The sequence below is a fragment of the Lagenorhynchus albirostris genome, chromosome 8 (genome assembly GCF_949774975.1).
Source record: "Lagenorhynchus albirostris chromosome 8, mLagAlb1.1, whole genome shotgun sequence".
NCBI classification, from domain to species: domain Eukaryota; kingdom Metazoa; phylum Chordata; class Mammalia; order Artiodactyla; family Delphinidae; genus Lagenorhynchus; species Lagenorhynchus albirostris.
This window is the reverse complement of record NC_083102.1, coordinates 41,423,790-41,447,425: the sequence shown is the minus strand read 5'-3', so window position 1 is coordinate 41,447,425 and position 23,636 is coordinate 41,423,790. Positions and strand designations below refer to the sequence as shown.

The window sequence follows — 23,636 nt, the reverse complement described above, 5'->3', positions numbered from 1 at the left end:
TGTTAACAACTATTGCATTTGAGAACAAGATTCAACATATGAGTACAAGACCTAACATGGGGGCACATGGCAAGCATCCCTGAGATACTGAGCTAAAATTACCTCTACCTTACGAAATTATTATACAGAAATCAATAGCTTTCATACACACAAAAAACACGTAAGAAATATAATGGAGGGACTTCCCTGGTGGTGCAGTGTATAAGACCACACTCCCAGTGCAGGGGACCCAGGGTTCGATCCCTGGTCAGAGAACTAGATCCCACATGCATGCTGCAACTAAGAGTTTGTGTGCCACAACTAAAGAGCCTGCCTGCTGCAACTAAGACCCAGAGCAACCAAATAAATAAATAATAAAATATTTAAAAAATATATATAATGGAAGAAAAGAATCTATTATAATAAGCCATAATATATATATAATTCTTCATTCATTATAAACGTTACTAGAACTTTAAAACCACACTCAGATACCAATTTTCTCCTATCAGACAGGCAAAAACCCAAACATTTTACAACACGCTCTGTTGGCATAGCTGTCAGAAAACAGGTACTCTTATACATATAGTATAAAGTGACATAGCCCCTATGGAAGGTAATTTGGCAATAGTGCAAAATTACAAATGCATTTATTTTTAGCTTCCCAATGCCTATTCTGGAAGTTTATGCTTTATACCAGCAATACCAGTAAAGTAGCTGATGTGCACTGTTACTCATTTCAGCATTGTTAGTAATAGCAGACAGCTGGGGGGAAAATCAAGCATTCATCAAAAGATGCTTTGTACAAAACATATTTGTACAAAAACAAATTATATAGATCTCAACTGAGGGACATTTTACAAAATACCTGACTGGTATTCCTCAAAGCTGTCAAGGTCAACAAAACCAAGGAAAGTCTAAGAAACTCTCACGACCAAGAGGAACCTAAGGAGACATGATGAGTAAACGTAATATGATTTCCTGGAACAGAAAATGGTAAAACTAAGGAAATCTGAACAAAGTATAGACTTTAGTTAATATTAATGTATCAATACTAGCTCAATAATTGTAACAAGTGTACCATGCTAAAATAAAATGTTAATAATAGGGGAAAACAAATAGATGGGAATTCTCTGTATTATATTCACAATATTTTTGTAAATATAAAACTGTTCTTAAGAAATGAAAGTTATTAACAAAAATAAATTATGAGATAGCCATGTGATAGGATAATTCTATGAAACATTCAAGAAAGAAAAAGGAAGCTCTTTCTGAACTGATAAGGAAAGATCTGCAAGGTTGTAAAGTGAAAAGAGCAGTTGTATAAGCACCTGTATTTGTCTAAAGAAACCATGTGTGCACACACAATACCTGATAACAGTGGTCGCCTGTCAGGGCTAGAGTAGGAAAAACAGGGTGGATGGAGAACAGGGTGGAAAGAAGAATACATACACACACACACACACACATACACACACACACGCTAACTATGTGAATGGAATACCTAGTTAACTAATTAAGTTAACTCCTGCCTATAGGACCCTCTGTGAATGAGCGGTGAGATGGACTCCTGGGTAAAATGTGATTATTGCTGAGAACTCCCTTCCCCAAGTGATGAATCTTTCTACCCTCTGCATCTCTATAAAATCATTTTAAAAATAAGTATAAAATAAAAATCAAACTGATTTGAGCCTGCCAAACTTATACGAACCAAAACACCTAAACCACTTTAACTAAAAAATCATGTTACCCCTCCATAAAATCCTCAATTTCTTTTTCTGTAAAGTGAGGGTAGGCTCAAATAAAATTTTCTGTTTTGAAACACTCTTATCATTGATTGAAAGAAAGACAATTCACAGGTAGGAAAAAAAAAAGAGGAAGAATGGCAGATTCATGAAAAACTTTGAAATGAAGAGCAAGATAATGAAAGTTTGTTATTTTTTAAAAATATTAACAGAATCAAGTTCTGTTCTACCTCTAGGAAGATATTCCTTCACTGAGTATTTTAACGGTAGATAGAGGGACAGAATAATTTGAAATTGGAAGTTTCTCATTTAGAAAAAAAAACGCTAGTGATTGGAAGAGTAAGATTCATTTTACCTTTATTTCAAAGAACTTTTAGAAACAGTTCAAATGGAAAGGCATTTAATTATATGAGCTTCACAATGACATTATCTTCAAATGAGGCCCGCCTCCTAACATTTGAGGTGGTCAAGGTCAAAAGTACTCATTGGGGTCAACAGCCACTATATCTAAATACTTTAAAGTGATAAATCAAGCTAGCAAATTGTTAAATAGATATTTAAACACTCCTATCTTGACATCTTCATAACAACCTAAAAGATTAGGTTTGAATTTAGATTTCTCAGACTCTTCAGAGTTCCATAGCAGATAATAACAGGAAGGAGGAGGAGAGCTGAACCCTAGCCTCTGGCCTGTGACTTATCCATCCTTGGGAGGATAAAGGTGGAAAAGAAGCCATGGAAGTTGCTTGGACCAGGTGACCTTGGAATTCCTCTGTCCAGGTTACCCCACATGTGGTCTGATAGAGGACACACAGGCTCTGAGTAGGCAATTCCCCTTAGCAACACAGACATCTCACTCCATGGCCAGGGATAAGGCCAAAGGAAGGCAAGGGTAGGGTCCTCAGAAGTTTGGGGACCAGGGTCAGGGACATTTCTCATCCTGGTCTAAGGGTGATACTGCTTCAGATCCTTCTTAGTGATCAGTCATCAGATGAGGGAATAGAGTAAAGCTTTCATTCTTTCGGGTCCCTGAAATATCATTTTGCGGGCTTCCCTGGTGGCACAGTGGTTGAGAGTCCGCCTGCCGATGCAGGGAACACGGGTTCGTGCCCCGGTCCAGGAAGATCCCACATGCCACCGAGCGGCTGGGCCCGTGAACCATGGCCGCTGAGCCTGCGCGTCCGGAGCCTGTGCTCCGCAACGGGAGAGGCCACAGCAGTGAGAGGCCCGCGTACCGAAAAAAATAAATAAATAAATAAAAACAAAAAAGAAATATCATTTTGCAGTGGAGATTTTTATTATGATAATATTAATTGACAAATGGAGAAAAATCAAAAGATGGAAAGATTTGTCTTTGGGTATCATGCAACATTGAGATTTTCTGAAATTCAAGGTCATATTAAAATAAAGCAGAATTGGTTGATTTTTATTATTATTTAGTGCAGTTTTTACATAGTGTGTGATTTAAAACGTAATCTCTAGAGAGGAGGGAGGGAGGGTAGCGAGAATGGAGACTTTTACCCTTCAGTTGGTACCACTCTTAACCGTTGGATTTTTTATTTTTATCATGTAGATATATTGCATATATGTTAAAACAACAACCAAAATTAAAGAGCTTCTAATAGTCCCATAAGCAAATACAGAATTTTGAATGTTGAATTTAATTATCATCTATATTTCTTTTGGTTCCCAGATGAAACATTACCAACACAACATATTAGGCAAAGTGATAAATACAAAACTCTATTTTTTCTTAATGGCAACATTCATATTTGAAGCAAGCTGTCAGTAGCAAACAGCTTTGCTTGAGTAGCCTGGCTTAGCAGATGTCTTTGTTAGGAATGTGACAATTATCACCATTATTTATTTCACTGAATATCAAGTGGTACAGAGGGAAGCCAAGTCCTCCTCAATAGTGCACATGGTTAATTACATCATGCTCTCCTCACATGCCTTATTCTTTGTTACTTGCTCTTGAAATTATCATAAAAAGACATATCTGACTGACTTAAAACCAAATGCAGTTCAAAGTTACTATCAGCTATCACACAAAACTATGTAGACTACATGGGGAAAAGGAAATTATTTTTTTCCAGCCAATTTACTTGCTGTTTAATAGTATTAGGTAACATTTTTTGAGGGCTTAGTCTATACCAGAGAGTGAGTAAGCATTTTACATGCATTATCTCTCTTCATTATAATCAGAAACTCCCCTGATATTTGCATATATATTATTTCACCTACACTGTGCTGTCCTTTTAACATGTTATTATTTGTTACACTAGTCAATGACTTGTTTTGATATTATAAAAATCATGAATTTTTATCCATTGAATATTTCCAACTATGGAAGTTCTATTATGAATGGAAAATTTATATTACAATAAAGACCAAATCATTGAGAAAAAAACATAAAAATCTTGCTCCCCCAAATAAGCTAAATTTTATTCTTAATTCTATAAATTTACTTAAGGCAACTCTTTCTATAGAATTCAAGAATTCAATAAACAATAAAGCACTCACTATGGGAGCACTTTATATTCAGGTTGGATACAAAATAGGTTGGATACAAAAATGAATTTAGTCTGTCCCTCTCTTCTTTTTTTTTTTTTTTGCGGTACGCGGGCCTCTCACTGTTGTGGCCTCTCCCGTTGTGGAGCACAGGCTCCGGACGCGCAGGCTCAGCGACCATGGCTCACGTGCCCAGCCACTCCGCGGCATGTGGGATCTTCGGGGAACGAACCCGTGTCCCCTGCGTCGGCAGGTGGACTCTCAACCACTGTGCCACCAGGGAAGCCCTGTCCCTCTCTTCTAAGTGTATGGTCTAATGGAGAAGAGAAACAAACAATTGGATGCCAAACTAATTGTGCTAAATTCTGTGTTCCAGATATCAACCAAGTACTTAATAATGTGGGGAGGCTGTTGTTTTGACTTTGGTGGTGGGGAAAGAGCATTTTGGAGGAGAATGATGTGAATTAGGCTTTGAAGACCAGGTAAACTTACAAAAGCTGATCTGGAAGGAAGGGTGAGTGACAGAGGAAATAGTTTAAAAAAAGCAACTGAGCATAGGACCTGTTTGGACTTGTCGCACGCCAGGGTGCAAGAATTTAGTGGGAGATAAGGCTAGAGTGATGGATTTAGACCAAATCATGGAGGGCTTTGACAGTAGAAGGCAATGGGTAGGAAAAGAAAGTCTGAGCTCAAAGTGACACACCTTTGGAAGATGACTAGCAGTAGTGTTCAGAAAAGCCAACATTTAAGGTATTACTGGGGAAAGACAATTAAATGAACCAAAGAAAGGGAAAGGGTTATTGTTGTTGTTGTTTAATGCAAAAGCACTTAACATGTGAATAGCAAAGTTGATTTGCTATTATTCCACTAAAAGGAGGAAAAACAAACTGAAAGCAAGGAGACCATTTAGGAGGCTATGCAATGGTCCAGGCAAGAATTAATGAGTTTCTGAAGAAAGGTAGTAAACCGAGGAGATTGATTTGAAAGATAATGGTGGAAAGAGATCCCATGGGATTTGAAAAATAATGGTGGAAACAGATCCCATTGGGTTGATTAGCCAAGATCAAAAACCCAGGAGTGTGGCGTCCGTGGTAGCGCAGTGGTTGAGAGTCCGCCTGCCGATGCAGGGGACACGGGTTCATGCCCCGGTCCGGGAAGATCCCACATGCCGCGGAGCAGCTGGGCCCGTGAGCCATGGCCACTGAGCCTGTGCGTCCGGAGCCTGTGCTTCGCAACGGGAGAGGCCACAACAGTGAGAGGCCTGCATACCGCAAAACAAAACAAAACAAAACAAAACAAAAAACCCAGGAGTGAAAAGTGATGAGTTTAATTTAGATCAGACTTAATACATCAGTGTGGGATGCTCAGCATATAGTTAGGAACAGCGTGTAAATAAGGGAAGACAGATAAGGGCTAAAGGTACAGAGCTGGGAGTCAGTCTTAAAAAGAGGATAGCTAGATAGATCAAGCTGTAAAATAGGATGAGATTACCAAGGGACTGTCAAGACTTAAAGTAGAGAGGACTGAACACTGAATCTTCAGATTAAAGGGCTTGTTTTAAGGCAGGGAAGGTGTGAGGCAGGTTAGGAATCTTGGGAGAAAACTAAACAGAAGCAGTCCATGAGGCAGGAGGACCAAAAGAATGTAATGTGGGCTCCAGTGGAGATGAGAGTTCTAGTAAGAAGAGGGTGGTCAATGTTGTCAAATTCTGCTGAAAACAGAATTTGAGCAGGTCTACGAAGATGTTTTGGCTTTAAGACTTTCCATAGGCTGATGGTGCTGAGGATCAAGAGGGAGAAGAAACCAAGGTAGATGGAGAGGAAGATGATTGACAGAAATAGCATGAACAGAAATTAGAATCAAGGGAGAGTATTAGGCCAGGAAAGAAAGGTTTGTAGATATCAAGGGGGGTGGGGGGATGCACAGAAAATGGAAAGGGAGTAGATGAAGGGGAGAAAATGGAAGGGCATCAAAGTCAAGAAGGACCCAGGGAGGGAGGAGAGAAAAGGAGAGATGGAAACACTGGCCTTAGAAGGAAATCAGGAAAAGTCTTCAGAGACTGGAGGGAAGACAAAAGGAATGGGTGGTAATTTGAACAGAATGAAATTTATGTAGTATTCGTATCAGGTGTTCTCCAGCTTCCCATAATGTAGGTAGCAAAAGAGGGTGGAGGTAGGCGTAGAAATTGAAAGGGAGTACAGAAGACTGGAACAACAGCTATGTGTATTATAAGGGTGAATTGATGATAGGTAAGAAAAGGAATTCCCAGGGTTATTGAATTCCCAGACATATTGGAAAAATATATTTTAGAGCATCCAATCAACCTGGTTATGTCTATTTTCTCCAGAATTGTTCAGCTGCCTAGAAAAGGAACAAGAAGAAACAGATGGTTGGCTTAACCAGGTCTGGAGATTGACACGACAGTTGTGAACCAAGATGAGTGAAATAAGTCATTAGGTTGCAGGTCCGGCGAGCACAGTGGGAAGAACTGTCCCTGAGATTCCTCAGGTAGGTGGCTTGGGACATCCTGAGAGGCCAGGAAGGCTGGCAAATGGAGAAAGAGCAAAGGGTATGGGCCTGAAAATGTGAAGGATGGGTCAGAAAAAAGTGAGGTAATAGGAGAGATAGACAGATAGTGGTCAGAGGAAACTTTTCAAGTTTGAGAGTCTCAAATGTGGAGACGTTATGGATGATGGTGAAAACTAAGGTGTGGCGACACTAAGGGAGATCTGAGGCAGAATGAGATGGAGCCACAGAGCTCAAGGCAAAGGAACTGATAGGTCAGAGAGTTAGAAAGATTATCAACATGGAATTTGAATCCCAAGGGAAAATACACTGGCTATAGGTGAGATTTTTTTATACGACTAAAAACACATTAATGTGATATTAAAACACATGAGCAGCTAGAAAAATACTTGGAAGGAAGACATTCAACCTTGTTCATTCAATAAATACATATTGAGCTGTGGGTTTAATGTGAAACTATATGCAATAAACATGATGTGGTGGATTCCTCCCAAGCAATGGTTTCATTAAGATTAAGATTTTGCTTCCCACTGTCAAAGAGTATAACTTAACACCTGATGACCTCATACTAAAAATGGAAAATACAGGGCTTCCCTGGTGGCGCAGTGGTTGAGAGTCTGCCTGCTGATGCAGGGGACATGGGTTCGTGCCGCGGTCCGGGAAGATCCCACACGCCGCGGAGTGGCTGGGCCCGTGAGCCATGGCCGCTGCGCGTCCGGAGCCTGTGCTCCACAACGGGAGAGGCCACAACAGTGAGAGGCCCGTGTACCGCAAAAAAAAAAAAAAAAAAAAAAAAAGGAAAATACAAACTTGGAAGAAAGAAAAGCTAAACCTTGTCACATCACCATATACTTAAATGAATGGTTGAACCAAGTAAATAATAGTGATTCCCAGGAAATTACTCATATTCAGCATGAAACTACTAACCACTCCCTAATGTTTTGGCTTAGAGTATAAACTCACACTCAGAGACTCTTTCTACAGTCGATGAACCCAGACCTGCAGCCTCTCTCACTCGGTTGTCATAATACTAGCTTGGTGGTGGGATATCTGTAGTCATGAATGCAGGAACCACAGTAAACTGGGCTCACTGGTCCTTTGTAGCCCAGATGGGGACACAGCCACAATTTTCTAAAGTTCTAAAAATAGGTTGTTTTTTTAGAGACAAGTACTCTATTATATACACTCATCAGGAGATTGTGCAGAGTTTGGGATGTTGTAATCATCCAACTCAAAGAGGAATTGTTAGCCAGATGTTGAAAAATATATGCAAATTGGCTCTGGGAGTACACGTTATCTCTAAATCTTCTCAAAGAATGTTGACCTAGTCCTGAAGCATTTATTTACACATTCTTTTCAAACCATCTTTAAACTCAGAAGCCCCATTTTGCATCACATAGGTTAGTTCAATATAGACAGTGTTGATAATTATTGAAGCTGTGTGATGGATATGAAGATTTACTATACTCTTCTCCCTACTTTAAATATGTTTGAAACTTTCCATACTAACAAGTTTTGTTTTAAAGGCAAAAAAGGAGATAAGTCCTTTTATTGTGCTTGTATAGCAATGAGACCCCTTTCTTGCTTTTCCCCTTCCTGCTGACATACACTGTAACCTATCAGAAATTGCTTATCCCAGTTCCATTTTTTCCAGAACAAATTAGAATGTACTAACGTTAAGATTTGAATGGTATAACATCATTATTATTTCAAATATTCCTTCACGCTTCATAAAACTCTTCCATATGCTGTCATTTCATTTACTTCCATGGAACTTCTGTACTCACAGGCATTCTTCCAAATAGTTGCTATCCCAAAAGAAAACAGGCTTTAATCATTCAGTAACCAATCTTCATCGAACATCTAGTATGTGCCATTATTTTAACATTATTTTTAAATTCCATGGCTAAATATCTTTGTAAGGAAAAAAATAACACCCAACAGAAAACTTTTATTTGCTCCATAAACATTTATTAAGCACCCACTATCTGCAAGGTAGATACTCCAGTCTTGGCTACACATCATGCTAGGAACTTCTGCATTGAAGCAAGAATGGGTGATGGTTAGTGAGATGGCCCTTGCAATGAGGGAAGAGGAGCTTTTTAAAGAATGCATATCTCCAGGCTCTGCACACAGAGAAGTTTAGGTCTGGGTGGTTCCAAAAGGGTTGGGAACCCCTGGTCTAACTCACCAAGTCTGACGGGAACCAGAGCAGACTCTAGTCTTACTGAAGCTGGCACTGCCATCTATGGAGTGTAGTTGGTGGGTGTAAAGCAGGCAGGATACGTGTTTGCAGCTTCATCCTGATGCTGAAAAGGATAAGAAAACAGGGTGCAAGCCTAGAGAAAAACTCAGCAGGATTTGGACAAGTGGTCAGGACTCGGAGCTGACTGGGCTTAGGTTCAAGGCTGGGCTTTGGTCCTGGTGGAATTCTCAGCAGGGACCCAGAAAGGATTGATTGTATATTCATTCAGTCCCTTTTGTGTAACAGGCACTGTGCAAAGCTCTTTACTTACAAAATCTCATTTTATCCTCATGACAGCCCTGTGAGACAGGTTGACTTGCCCAAGGTCAGATGGCCAGTAAGTGGATGAGTTGTATTTGGACCTAAGTCTATTCTGAATGCAAAACCTATACTCTTTCTGTCTCTCTGTGGTATCTACAGGGACTGGGGCAAAGGCTTGCCAGGCTTACACAGGGGTGATAGCTAGGAAGATCATTTGACAGTAAAGGACTCTGCTCACATGAGGCATCAGGCAGCTGACTATTTCCATCCTCACTCCACTCACTAGTGGTTAAAATAAATTCCCAGTGACTCGTGACTGACAGGGTTCTCATTATTCCCAGATTATGTCCTAGGCAGCGTAGTAAAATTGGCAAATTTGTCTTTGTGTCCCCAGTATCCCCAATTTTACCTGTTTCTTCCCCAATCCCTGAGAAGGGGCCTACTGTCCTCATGATCTTCACCTCCATTCACATCAAGTAGTACATGTCTGATGACAGATGAAAGCATTTTGCTTTTGGGACCTACTGCTTTCGAACAAAGAGCAGGCAGTTAGAGGAATGACGTTGATATCAGAGGCAGGAGCTAGGAAGGATTGGGGAGATATGCTGAATTCCCTGAAATCACACTTGTAGATAGGTGGTAGCACATTCAAATGGATCCTATTGCTGCCTGAAGAGGAATGATAACATTTCAGGGGATGGGATGATCAAGAGTCCTGCTGCTCTAGAGATTCTCTTGAAGTACTTTTCATCCCACAGTACCAGCCTATCTGTACAAAGTCCTCATTTTCACAGGAAACAATACATATGTGTGTGCTTCTCACAGAGATGGTAATCAGTGGGCATAATCCATCAAAGCCTCTTTCTTTTGATAACTGAAGTTATAGACCCAGACACTGCTTTATCAATATTCCAAATACCAGTACTGCCCTCCCCTACAATCAACAGAGTAAACAAGAGTGGCTCTCCTGGTACTCACCCACCACCCTTCAATCATTGTTAATGAGAACCCAAAATTCTGGAATTTTCCTCGACTTATCAAAATCACTTGTAAGTCCAAAAATGTTCTGGCAAATATTTTTGATTAGTGGCTATGAAATATGGATAGATGGATGGATGGGTGGATGGATGGATGGATAGATACATAGATTGATTTAGATTTAAAGGTGGTAGCTTGGGGCTTCCCTGGTGGCGCAGTGGTTAAGAACTCCTGCCAATACAGGGGATACGGGCTTAAGCCCTGGTCCGGGAAGATCGCACATGCTGTGGAGCAACTAAGCCCATGCGCCACAACTACTGAAGCCCGCGTGCTAAGAGCCCGTGCTCCACAACAAGAGAAGCCCCCGCTCACCGCAACTAGAGAAAGCTCGGGCATGGCAACAAAGACCCAGTGCAGCCAAAAATAAATAAGTAAAAATAAATAAACTTTATAAAGGTGGTAGTTTGCTGAAAGAATATAGTAATGACCTGTAAATGTGATAACATTAAGCTGGATGACAATTTTCTGTATCCTGTATATAAAACAGAACAGTAATTTTATAAGGCAACATAGTAAAGTAGACCAAAGGTTTTTTTTTTAGGTTTTTGACCGCACCCCATGGCATGTGGGATCTTAGTTCCCCAACCAGGGATCAGACCCGTTCCTCCTGCATTGGAAGTACAGACTCTTAACCACTGGACCGACCGCCGGGGAAGTCCTTTCATTGCTTATTAACTGTGCAACTTTTGTAAATTACTTGACTTCTCTGAGCCTTGATTTCTGCCATGATAAAATCAAAATGGTAAAACTTGCCTGAAGAAGTTTTTTGTGAGGACTGCGTGTAATATATGATATGTTAAGTCCCTAACAATGCCTGGGACGTAGGGACTCAAACTTTTTTGTTGAATGAATAAATAGTAGATGCTCAATACAGGCCATTTTTGTTATTTTTTTACAGTATTTGTCAAACTTCATAGGCTTTAAACCTGTCTATACCATGTTCCTCATTAATGCTTTCATATTTTAACTACAAAAGCAAACACATCTGTTGCAAAAATTCAGATTATATAAGTGTACAAATAAAAAGTGAAAGGCCCTACTTCCATACCTTAGAGGTAACTACTGTTAAGAGTTTGATATATACTTTTTCAGACCTTTTTCTAGGCCTATACAAATATATGATATAATTTCTAAACATGAGTTTATACTATACACAGTGTTCTGTTGCTTGAGTTTTTTATATAAGATCTTGGACATCTTTCCAGACGCAGTATTCTATTTGTATGGGTTAGACTGTAATTTATTATACAAATCTCCTATAAATAGACAATTATGTTATTTACTATTTTTTGCTGTTTCAACCAGTGTTGCAATAAACATCCTTATGAAAAATTTTTTTGGCATATATGCTAGTTATTTTTCTAGGATAAATTTCTAGAAGAGGAATAGCCTAGTCAAAGGACACACACACACACACACACACACACACACACACACACACATATATTTTTTAAGGGTTAAGCTATAGGTACAGGCTCTTTTAATTTATTTTATTTTTATTTATTTTTGTCTGTGTTGGGGCTTCATTGCTGTGCGTGGGCTTTCTCTAGTTGCAGAGAGCAGGGGCTACACTTCGTTGCGGTGCACGGGCTTCTCATTGCTGTGGCTTCTCTTGTTGTGGAGCACGGGCTCTAGGCACACAGACTTCAGAAGTTGTGGCTTGCAGGCTCTAGAGCGCAGGCTCAGTAGTTGTGGTACACGGGCTTAGTTGCTCCGTGGCATGTGGGATCTTCCCAGACCAGGGCTCGAACCCGTGTCCCCTGCATTGGCAGACAGATTCTTAACCACTGCGCCACCAGGGAAGCCCCAGGACACACATATTAACTAGACTCTGCCAGCTTGCACGAAGAGTGTTATGGGCTGAATCATGTCCCCTCAAAATTCACGTTGAAGCCCTAATTCCCAGTACCTCCGAGTGTGACTGTATTTGGGCCTTTAAAGGGGGTGATTAAGTTAAAATGAGGCCATTAGGGTGGGCCCTAATCCAGTCTGACTGGTATCCTTATCAGAAGAGGAAATTTGGACAAAGAGACACCAGGGATGGGCATGCATAGAGGAAAGACCATGTGAGGACACAGAGAGAAGGCACTCATCTACAAGCCAAGGGGAGAGGCCTTTGGAGAAGGCGGTCACCTTGATCTTAGGCTTCAAGCCTCAGAACTATAAGAAAATAAATTTCTGTTGTTTAAACTACCCAGACTGTGGTATTTATTACAGCAGCCTGAGCAAACTAATACAGAGGGGTTTTTCTCAAGGTCCTTGTGGCCCTTCTGCTTTGAGCTGAGGTCCGTGTGGTATAAGCAAGCTGTTCAAGCCACTTGTTCCCTACTTTCTTCATCCCATGTCCTCTCTGTCCTTTCCTTTATTGTCCTCACTCTCCTTGCTCATTGCAGTTTATTTAAGAAGGGGTGTTTATCATGACCCTTGGGGGATTTGAAAGATGTTTGGATGTTTGTGAACAATTTGTTTTTTGATGTGCCTCATTCTGGTTGGTATGGCATTAAAATAACAGGAAGAAGATATTAAGGTATTTTCCCATTGACTTATCCTCCATTTTCATTATGTGAACTATGAAACAAAGAAAATCTTTTCCACATAATTTTGCTTACATTTCTTCCACTGATTGGCTAGGTCGAGTTCACACACCCCTTGAGACCTCATTTTAACACATTCCCTCTCCCTGACCATCCCTTCCCCCTCAGCCTTCATTATATCTGATGTGTGTGTTTCTGGGAGAAAGTAGGGAGGAAACTTGAAATTACCCCAGGATCCACATTCTGCTCTGCAGCCATCCTCAGTAACTTTCGCATATTTGACATTCTTTCAATTTCCTGAAGAAGAGTGACTCACCCAAAATTACACAGCCACAGTAGATGGAATAATTGGTCTCAAGGTCTCCTAATATTTCTTTCTTCCTTCAGCAATTCCTTTTACTTGTAAAGTGAGAGATTGCTTTACTGGAGACTGCTGTGTTCTAGAGACAAAAGGAAAGGAAGAGGGAAAGTACCTGCCATTGACTGAAAAAAGGGTTATACTTGTATGATCTCTTCATTCTCTGCATTTTCTTTTCAGAGTACACGTTGGTTGCTTATGTACCACACCACACCGTAGGTTTGGGGAGCTTGTGCTTACTTTTCCCCAACAGGGTAGTAATATATCTTAGGAGGCTAAGAGTCAGGCCTGCCTCTACTTCGAACTGATCAGGAGGGAGAGAGAAGGGTGAGAGGCAGCAAGGATGAAACAAGAGGAGTAAAGGTGGACCTTCTTCTCTCTGCGCAACCTCGCTAACAGAAGTGTCAGCTAAGCCTTTCACTTGAGTGTCAGGATGATGCCAAAAGCAAACAAACACAGAAATCTCATGGGGATGTTAAAAAAAAAACAGATAAATCTATCTGGGGGTGAAGGGGAGATTGTATAGGAAAGTGTTTTTTGGTTTTGTTTTTTGCATGACTTTTTTCTTAATGTGTTTGTATGTGTGTCATGGAAGCTGGGGATAAATTAAAGAGCAAATATGAAGATAATAATCCTTCCTATTTGCAATACTCAAGTTCCATTTTTTGGTCCTTTTTTGGTGTAGCTTTTTCTACTCTATTCAGTTTCCTATGACACATATGAACCCTATAAACATATGCAATTATTTCCAAAACATTTTGGTATTTTCCAAAAAATTTGGGGTGTCTACTAGGTGCAAGGCATTATGCTGGGTTTGCACAAAATAAAAAGATAGCTAAGCTTTTGTCTATCCTTAGTGTCTGCAGTCTCAGTGTTCCTGGTGAATCTGAGGTTCTTGATGTCTCGTCGCAGGCAAAATTCAGTGAGAGACAAAGTGATAGGTAAGAAGTGGATTTATTTAGAGAGAAACACACTCCACAGACAGAGTATGGGCCATCTCAGAAGGTGAGAGGCCCCGAAATATGGCGTGGTTAGTTTTTATGGGCTGGGTAATTTCATAGGCTAATTAGTGGAAGGATTATTCCAATTATTTCAGGGAAGGGGTGGAGATTTCCAGGAATTGGGCCACCACCCACTTTTTGGCCTTTTATGGTTAGCCTTAGAACTGTCATGGCATTGGTGGGACTGTCATTTAGCATGCTAATGTATTACAATGAGAGTATGATAAGGCTCAAGGTCCATTAGAAGTCGAATATTCTGCCATCTTGGACCAGGTTGCTTTTAACCAGTTTTTGTCATGTCCTATGCCTATGTCATTTTTTTCAAGGGTGTGCCCTGCCCACTTCCTTCCTGTTTCAATAGCAAAAGTAATTCATGGTCATGTTAGCTCATAGATTTGTAAAAGCAGCTAAATTTTAGAAGAGAAAACATTTTAATTGTCTAATGCTCATTGACAGCATCTAAATGTCACTGACGTTTAGCTCAAACCAAAAACATTTTGAAATAATAAGCAATTAAATGAACACTTTTATCAGAAACAAGGATTTCAGAATAGTTTGCTCACTTGTATGTTGTAAATTGTAAAAGGAAAAGGGTTACACCCACACCATATGTGAACTATAGGACTATAAAGTGATATTAATATCATCTGCAATACATCTGCTTCATTTAAATGCAAATTCTAACATGTATAGTTTCAGTAGTTGGTCTCGTGGCCTTATACATAACATGAAAAAAATAATATTTGGGGAAGTTTTTGAATTTGTAGGTGGCTGATGTAGTTATAAGATTTCTTCCAATTCTTTTTTTTTTTTAAGAAGATGTTGGGGGTAGGAGTTTATTAATTTATTTATTTTTGCTGTGTTGGGTCTTCGTTTCCGTGCGAAGGCTCTCTCTAGTTGTGGCAAGTGGGGGCCACTCTTCATCATGGTGCGCGGGCCTCTCACTATTGCGGCCTCTCTTGTTGTGGAGCACAGGCTCCAGACACGCAGGCTCAGTAGTTGTGGCTCACGGGCCTAGCCGCTCCGCGGCATGTGGGATCTTCCCAGACCAGGGCTCGAACCCGTGTTCCCTGCATTAGCAGGCAGATTCTCAACCACTGAGCCACCAGGGAAGACCTCTTCCAATTCTTAAGATATTAGATTCTATTAAGACACAAATGTAGCCTTTTGAAATAAGAATTCCAGGAGGAAATACCTATAGTTCAACATTATTGTTTAATGCTGTGCTGCTACCATTTTGGATACTAAAGATGGCCATTATTTTTGTTTCATAAAATGTGTTTATCTGTTTATAGTGGTTGACTGGCAAGATGTTATCATTTACTGCCAAATTTCTAGAAGCAAATCAAGGAAAAAGAGTATCAGCTAAAAAGTAAATAAATAAATGAATCTCAATCACAATTCCTTCCATGAAATGGATCACATCATGGGTAACAATCACAAACATTATCATTTGATCTTTTATTTTTTTATCAGACGCATAAGCATCTCTCTAAAATAGGTACCAATCAATGTCAAATGCTTAAAGGTATAGTACAAGAAAGAGTCTTTAAGTTGTTGGGAGCCTCATAAAGGGAGTAATGACACAGTATTTTAACTATTACTAAGCATTTGTCCTCCGCCAGTAAACCTTCATGGTAATCCAATGCAATTGCTTCACATAAAGCAAGCACATTAGTCTGGCACAGGCATTTGCTTCCTCTCTGAATTTCCTGTTTTCCTGGATATGAGATCTCTGAGGTCCACCTTCAGGAACTAGTCACTCACTCAGAGGTCTGCTAGGAAAAGTGGTTTTGAGAGGGTAAGTTCCTATTGCTTAAAGTGACAGCCTTGTTCTAATGTAACACGTTCCATCTACACAAACTTAAGTACAATTCAATTCACTTTCACAAACCTCTTATATAGCAGGAGGCATTCAGTCATTGCCAAAGTCAATATATTAAGTCTGGTTGTTGAAGGCAGCTGGTTTCCCATAAAACCATGTGTCCCTATTTCCTATTTCAGTCAGTTTATTATTCAGTGGTAGGAAATGCCAAAGGGAGTTGGCAACAATGGCATTTTCCACTTATAATAGATTTTTTTTTAATGTACTTTGGATTTTTCTCCAATATTGTGCTCAGTGGTATTTCTACCATGTAATCAGATTGGATGGCTCACAACGTGGTGATGACTGGCAAGGAAACCTCAAGGTAAATGACTTCCTCTATTCCCTCAATCCCAGAGGCAACTGTGCTGCCAATCTTATTACCAGGGACATGGAGTCCTCAGAGGAAAGTGGGACTCTCATCTGCATTAGAAGTAAGTTTCCAGGAGAGCCCTGGAATTTGAAAATTCCTTGAGGCTCCAGTGTTTAATTGAGATAAATGAGGCCTCCCGGGGCAGTCTGGATTCAGACATCCTACTTCTGTGCTGCTTTCTCCCTGACTCCCTCCTTGGCTGGTGGGAAAAAGAAAAACTCCTCCTTCTAAGGTAAAGAATTTAAGAATGAGAGCTATTTGCTGTTTGTTTAAATCTCTGGTCTTCAAATTGCATGGTTCTCTCATTTTATTTTTTTGTTTTGTTATTACTGCTGTGTCTTTTGGCCTCTCTTCCTCTGTGGGGTAAAGTTTGATCTTTACAAAGGAAGAGGAAGTATGAGGCTTTAATTTTTCTAATTTCTGTTCACTCGTTGTATAACCTTGCAGGTGTCACTTGACTTCCTGTACCATATAGATTCTTAATCTATAAAAGGGCATGTCAATATCTATTCCCTTTCATTTGTAAAACATAACACTGCCAATTATTTTAGTTAAATTCTTTGATCTCAATAGAACTTTTCTCTGATAACTATGCTATTTGATCGTGAATTTAACACTAGAATGCACTATTAGTTTTCAAATATTTAAATTTTAAATACAAAAGTATTTAAACCATACTTACCTTGATTCCCTGTGTTTGTATTTTATTACACTTAAAACAGATTTTGTGGGTGGTAGAATATTTCTGTTGGGGAATATCTTGAATTATGAGGTTTCATATTCAAAATGTGACTTGAACAAAATATACTCTCATATTCATTAATAATATGAAACTAAATTAGCTTCAGCTTTTGTGAATAAGTTATGTCTTTTTCACAAGAAAAAAAGTTTTAGTTAGTTAATGACTATTTTACATATCATTTCTTAATGCTCTTCTACTGTTCTTCAAAGGAGAAAAGTACTCAAGGGCTTTTTGGATATTTGGACATTACTGTAAACAAAGAAATATTACAGATTGCCTAACCCACTTCATAAAATACACATCTGAAATTTCAAGCTCCACTCCTACCACCCAGCCGGACTATGTCTGCTAAGTTTTGGCAATGTAGTAAACAGGACAAACTTGTTCTATAAGAAGCACCATCTCACTTATGATGTCATTTTCTGAATTGGTGCTTAAGGAAAACCTTCGTATAGACCTAATAGCATTCACATGTCTTTCTTCTTGCATTAAAGGAAGAAGTACCTGAAAATTGTAAAAAACAAACAAACAAACGAAAACCCATCTTACCCTTTCACCAGACCAAATGTCTAGCAAATGAGAATAGGATTCAGGAAAACAGAGGAACAAATCTCTCCATCTGATATTTTGTGTATTTGAAAAGTGTGAGATATTTGAACTTTGTCGCAGGCTCTTACAAATTCTGAGACCTTGAGTAAATCACTTCACTTCTCTGAACATTGGTTTCCTCGTTTGAAAAATAAGGGTAATATCTATTCCACAACATTGTTATATCAGTTAAATTTGATTGATGAGAAATGGCTGGCTATAAAAATTCTTATCGTCAAGTCAACTATCAGATTATGATAGGTAGTCCTGCTCTATTACCAAAGCTAGAACGTAGCATATTTATCATAGACAATTACCAAAACAATTGCATTCGTATAACACTTCATAGTTTACAAAGTACATTCACCTAAAAAATACTTTCACTTATGCATATTCAGATAATAAGCCTGGGTGTTTTTTTGCCTATTCAGATATTAATTCTGGGCATTTGGGGAGAAGCTTTAAGAAACATTCAGCAGCTGTGTGCCAGAGTTTTGGCAAAGTGACATTCATTAATTATTTAACACATCTCCATTGAACACACATAATATGTGCTAGTGCAGCAATTCTCAAACTTTTGGGCTCAGGATCTCTTTACATTCTTACAAATTATTGAGGATCCCAAAGACTTTTTGGTTATGTGGAATGTATTTATTGATATTACTGTATTCGAAATTAAAACTGATAAGTTAAAAAATATGATTTATTCATTAAAAAACAATAAATCCACTAAATGTTAACATAAATAACACTTGTATGAAAAATAGCCATATCTTCCAAAACAACAACAACAAAATAGTTTGAATGCCATTGTTTTACATTTTTGCAAATCCCTTTAATATCTGGCTTAATATTAGACAACTGGATTATTTGTGTTCTCACATTCATTCTGCTGCAGTTAACACACTTCATGTAGTGTCTGGAAAACTCCACTATTACGCTCATGAGAGACTGAAAATGAAAAAGGTTAAAAAAAAAAAAAAAAGACAGGGCTTCCCTGGTGGCGCAGTGGTTGAGAGTCTGCCTGCCGATGCAAGGGACACGGGTTCGTGCCCCGGTCCGGGAAGATCCCACATGCCGCAGAGCGGCTGGGCCCGTGAGCCATGGCCGCTGAGCCTGCGCGTCCGGAGCCTGTGCTCCGCAACAGGAGAGGCCACAACAGTGAGAGGCCCGCGTACCGCAGAAAAAAAAAAAAAAAAAAGACAAAGTCTTAGTATTATAATTAAAATAATTTTGACCTCATGGATTCCCTCACATCTCAGAGACCTACCTCCCTCAAGGGTTCACCATTCCACACATTAACCACTGAGCTAGTGTCTAGGATCCAGTTGTGACTCAAGAAATAGTTGCTGAATGAAGTAATGAATACCATACCTTGTGCTAGGTGTTGGGGACACACAAATGAACAAGACAGAAGTCCCTGGCCTTAAGGAGCTTAGATTCCAATGGAAGAGACAAATATTTACAAAACTGTGCTATCAGTACCACCACTGGAGTAAATACAAGATCCTGTGGGGTGTAAGAGGGTACCCTGCCCAATCTTGGGACATCAAAGAAGGATTTTAGAGAACATGATGAGACTTAAAGGAGAAAGCCAGGTAAGGAATGCAAGTATAAAAGGAGAGTGAAGTGTCCCAGACATAGGGAGAAGCAAGACTTGCTAGAGTTTAGAGAGAGAGCAAGCCATGGCAGATTGACCATTAATAAGAAAATGTATCATGTAAGTTTCCTGAGGGATAATTTGAAGACTTTATATAGGGGACTGACGTAAGTTTAGAAAGTTCACTCTAGGTACAATGTGAAGAATGAATTGGAGTAAAACAGGGTGACAGGGCAGAAAGACTATTCTTTCTGGAATAGTAGTAATGGAATAGCTAGCTGGAATAGTAGTAATGGAGATGGAGAGAAATGCAGAAATTAGAGATATGAGAGAAAGAAAAACTGCCAGGACTTTCTGATGGCTGTAGGAGGTGAGAGAGAGGGAGGGGCCGAGTATTAACACCCACATTTCTGGCTTAGGCAGTTGGGTTGATGATGATACCACTTAGAGACTGGGAACATAAAAGCACATATAATGAAAATGAGTTTAATTTGGGATATACTGTTTTGAGAACATCAAGACATATATTTTGAGGGCAGTCAGGTATGTAGGTTTATAGAAAGGAGAAAGAACTGGACTAGAAATTTATACTTAGGAGTTATCAGCCTATATATGGTCACTGAGCCATGGAACTGAATGAGATCACTAAAGGAGAGTATAAAAAGTGAGATAGGAATAAACTGACTAGGATACATCTCTGAGGTACATGGACACTTAAGTGACAGGCAGAAGATAAAGGTTCTAGAAGGTAAAATGAAGCCCGAGATCTAGGAGGAAAGCTAGGAAAGTGTGGTTTCACAAATCAAGGGATGTAAATACAGCAGGTCACTAGTATCAAATGTTCAAGTAAAATTTTTTTTTAAAGTGTCCACTAGGTTGAACGAAAAGGTTGTTAGTGATCCTTGTTGAGAATTTCAGTGGAGTGATAGAGACAGAACCCAGAAATTTATTGAGTAAATAAATAATTCATTGAGTGAAGTTCCTGGGAAGGTAGGAAGAGACAGAATCCAAAGAGTAGGCCAAAGAGATGGAATACAGAGAACATGTAGAAATATGTGCCTCAGACGGGGGGACACCTGATCCATTGTGATGTCTGAAAGGTGGGTGTAGATGTAGGTAGGCTTATGAATGTGGAGGCAGGAAGTTGTTGGAGTTCTTCGCTGATGCATTCTAATTTTTGCTGAGAATAAATGAGGGAGTTGGTTTGAAAACAGTGGAGAAAATCTGAAGCGGCTGTTGTGGAAGAGAGCTAACTAGGGAAACGAGCATTGCTTGGCAAAGTTGAAGGCCCATTTAAGATTGGACATTATAAATATGTAGTGAAAACAATCCACATAGTCTATCCAGAATTTCAGGTCAGTTTTTGGTTTCTAAAAAGCTATTTCTGAATCAGAAGGTTAAGGTCTAGACTATATTTTATTTACAAATATAATACTGTAGACAGTGCAGTAGAGATCATGAAACTAATACAATAATTATCTCTCTCTCCATCCCCTCCCAATATAATTTATAATACACAGGTGCATGCACACAAACTCACACACATTACGTATAATATCATTGACTGTTAGAACTCCTCAGGGAGGAAGTTCCATAAGATGTCATAATCTCACTGCTTGTAACCCTCCATTTAATTTTCAGTGGAAAGTGGTGAAGCTATTATTGTGTGGGATGGAATTTGTAGGACAATATGAACAAACCTCAGGCAAAGAACTTATTATTTATATTAAGAACTTATCCATTTTTCAGAGAGCAAAATAACAAAATTCACCTCTCTCACATCCATTAAGAGATTCCCCTCAAAGAAACATATCCACAGAGATGGGAGGCAGAGATTTTCTTTTTTATAAACTATTAGATTTTATTAAACAATAATGGTATTTAGAATAATTTTATATTTTAAAATAATCTGTGCATAGGTAACATTTATTAAGCATATACTATGGACTGGGCACATCTAACTCTCACAAAAACTCCATTAGATAAGTATTACTCCCATTTATAGATGAGGAAACTGGATCACAGAAAGGTTAAGAAAGTTGTCCTTGGGCATTTGGCTAGAAAATGGTAGAGGTGGGATGTGAATCCACGCAGTTTGACTCCAGAGGCCACACATTTAAATTCTCTGCTGCACTGCCTTCTTCAAAGAAGAAATTTAACAAAATTTTCCAAGTAAAGGGCTCCTGTGAGGTTTCAGAAATTTAACACAATGATTGGTTGAGCAGACAAATTGTAACACACTTTATGAGCAATTTAGTAACAATGGAGACTTCAGAAACAGTATCAAGAATAAGCTGTTTCCTTAGATAAAATTTCCATTAAAAATTTACTTGGAAACTTTTCAAGTATACAGAGGAGTGCAGACAATAGTTACAATTTAACACTCATGTATCCTCCACCTACCTTTAATGTTTTGTCACATTTTCTGCAAATTATTTTTGGTAGAAAATGAAACATTCTATGAGGTGAACCCGGTTACATTCCCTTCTCCTCTCTGGCACTAACCGCTACTCTGAATTTGGTATCTATCATTTCCTTACATGATACACAGTTTGAGCTCACAGTTTCTTGTTTTTAAACTTTTATTTATTTATGGTATACCATATACATCTTTCTGTAAGTTGCTTTTTTTCTCAATTTATGTTAATGAACTCTAAATTAATATTACTAATAGTTTTAGTTCATTAATTTCCATCTTTTAGCATTCTGTGTACGTCAATTTGTCCAATAATGTAACTTGTTCATCCATTCTCCCGTAAGTGGACATTTAAATTGTTTCACTAATATAAGCAATGCTGCTATGAACATTCTTGTGCGGGCTCATAACTACATATGTATATATTCTATAACATGCAGTTTAACAGGAAAGATAATACGTGTGCATGAACTATACAAACGAAGACAGCGATTAGTTTTTATGAAAGGTACAAAAGATCACGGGTTGTTCTGAGCAATACGAGGCTACTTTCACTAGAAAATATTTAGGGACGGCTCCAACGACCAAGCGACATTCACTGCTAATTAATAGTACGAGACCACACATTTTAACCCTTAATTACTCTTTAACTGATACCCAATAGTTTCACCTGTGTCCATTCAGTTTCTCAACTAGAGTGTGAGCGCCAGGAGGACCGAACCGGGCACCAACAGGCTGAGCCAATACGAGTGTGACCGTGGAGAATCCGCAGTGGAAGCTGCAGCAGCCGACCTGCTGGCTGTGCCAGGCCACCGGAAAGTGACAGCGCGAGGGCAATGTCGGGGCAACCAGGGCCTAATCTCACTTTTCACTCCTAAAGTCAAAGAAGCTGAGGAAACAGGGACGGTGGGGGCACAGACACCTGCCTCAAATTGTCTCTCCACTTAACTCACAATGCTGCCAGGTCAGTAGCTAGGAGCGGAAGCGTGTACGCGGCCCCTGCCCTGAGCGTAGCCCCCCAGTCTGGCCTCTTCGCCTTACGCCAATTTCGTAAGGAGGCGCAGAGGGCAACCCCGAGGCTCCCCCAGCTCCAAAACCTGACGTGAATTTGCGCGGGGCTGCACCGACGGCGGCCATCTTTGATTCGGGCAAAACCACACCCTCGCATCCTACCGGCCACTCCCTCTCAGCGTCCCCAGGGTTTTCACCCACAAACGTAAGGCGTTAACCTTAGAGGGAGTGCTCAAGAAACACGCATAGAGGCCTGACTATCCATGACCCCGGAGGTGCCAAATGCCGCCAATTTTAACATGGCAGCCAAACCCGACCAGCAAAGGAGGGCTGACGCCAATGAAGTCATGCTCGAAAAACGAGCAAGTCGGTGGGGCAGCGATGAAGTAATCTCGCGAGATCGAAGCCAGCCTCCGCTCGGCCCGGAAGCCTCGACTGAGGGGGCAGAGGGGCTGAGGGGCGGAGGGGTGGAGGGGCGGAGGAGGGAGCAGGAGTCGGGCGAGAACCAGTGGAGGAGTCCGCCTGCTGTCGCCTGCGTAAGCGAAGCAGCGACGCCGGGCGGCTACGCCGCGGAATCGGCGTAGGCGGCTTTGGAGAATCCGCGGGCTACGCTGCGCCCGGGCTGGTCGCGGAGGGGGGAGGGGATGTCGGTCAGTGCGAGATCCGCTGCTGCTGAGGAGAGGAGCGTCAACAGCAGCACCATGGGTGAGTCTCAGCTCTGGGCCGTCCCGACTCGGGTCGGCGGCTCGGGACGCGGAGGGGCTCTGCGGCCCCCTGACCTGGTGGGGGGAACGCCCTGAGGCGAGGCGGGGGGCTGCGGCGAAGGGAGGTGGGGTGGGGGCGA

The 23,636-nt window shown here is 40.2% G+C and overlaps 1 long non-coding RNA gene across 3 annotated transcripts in view; it reads left to right on the top strand.

Annotated features, from left to right (window-relative positions):
* Positions 1-22,743, top strand: part of LOC132524643 (uncharacterized) — a 93,577-nt gene extending 70,834 nt beyond the window's left edge. For 2 of the 3 annotated variants that reach the window (XR_009541950.1, XR_009541951.1), the window contains 4 exons: positions 4,612-4,717; positions 6,583-6,743; positions 16,420-16,667; positions 17,672-17,858. This is a non-coding gene — a long non-coding RNA (uncharacterized LOC132524643). Of the gene's footprint in view, positions 1-4,611; positions 4,718-6,582; positions 6,744-16,419; positions 16,668-17,671; positions 17,859-22,465 lie in introns of those variants that run through there. The other variant, XR_009541952.1, reaches the window with a different exon arrangement.
* The last annotated feature ends 893 nt before the right edge of the window (positions 22,744-23,636 follow it).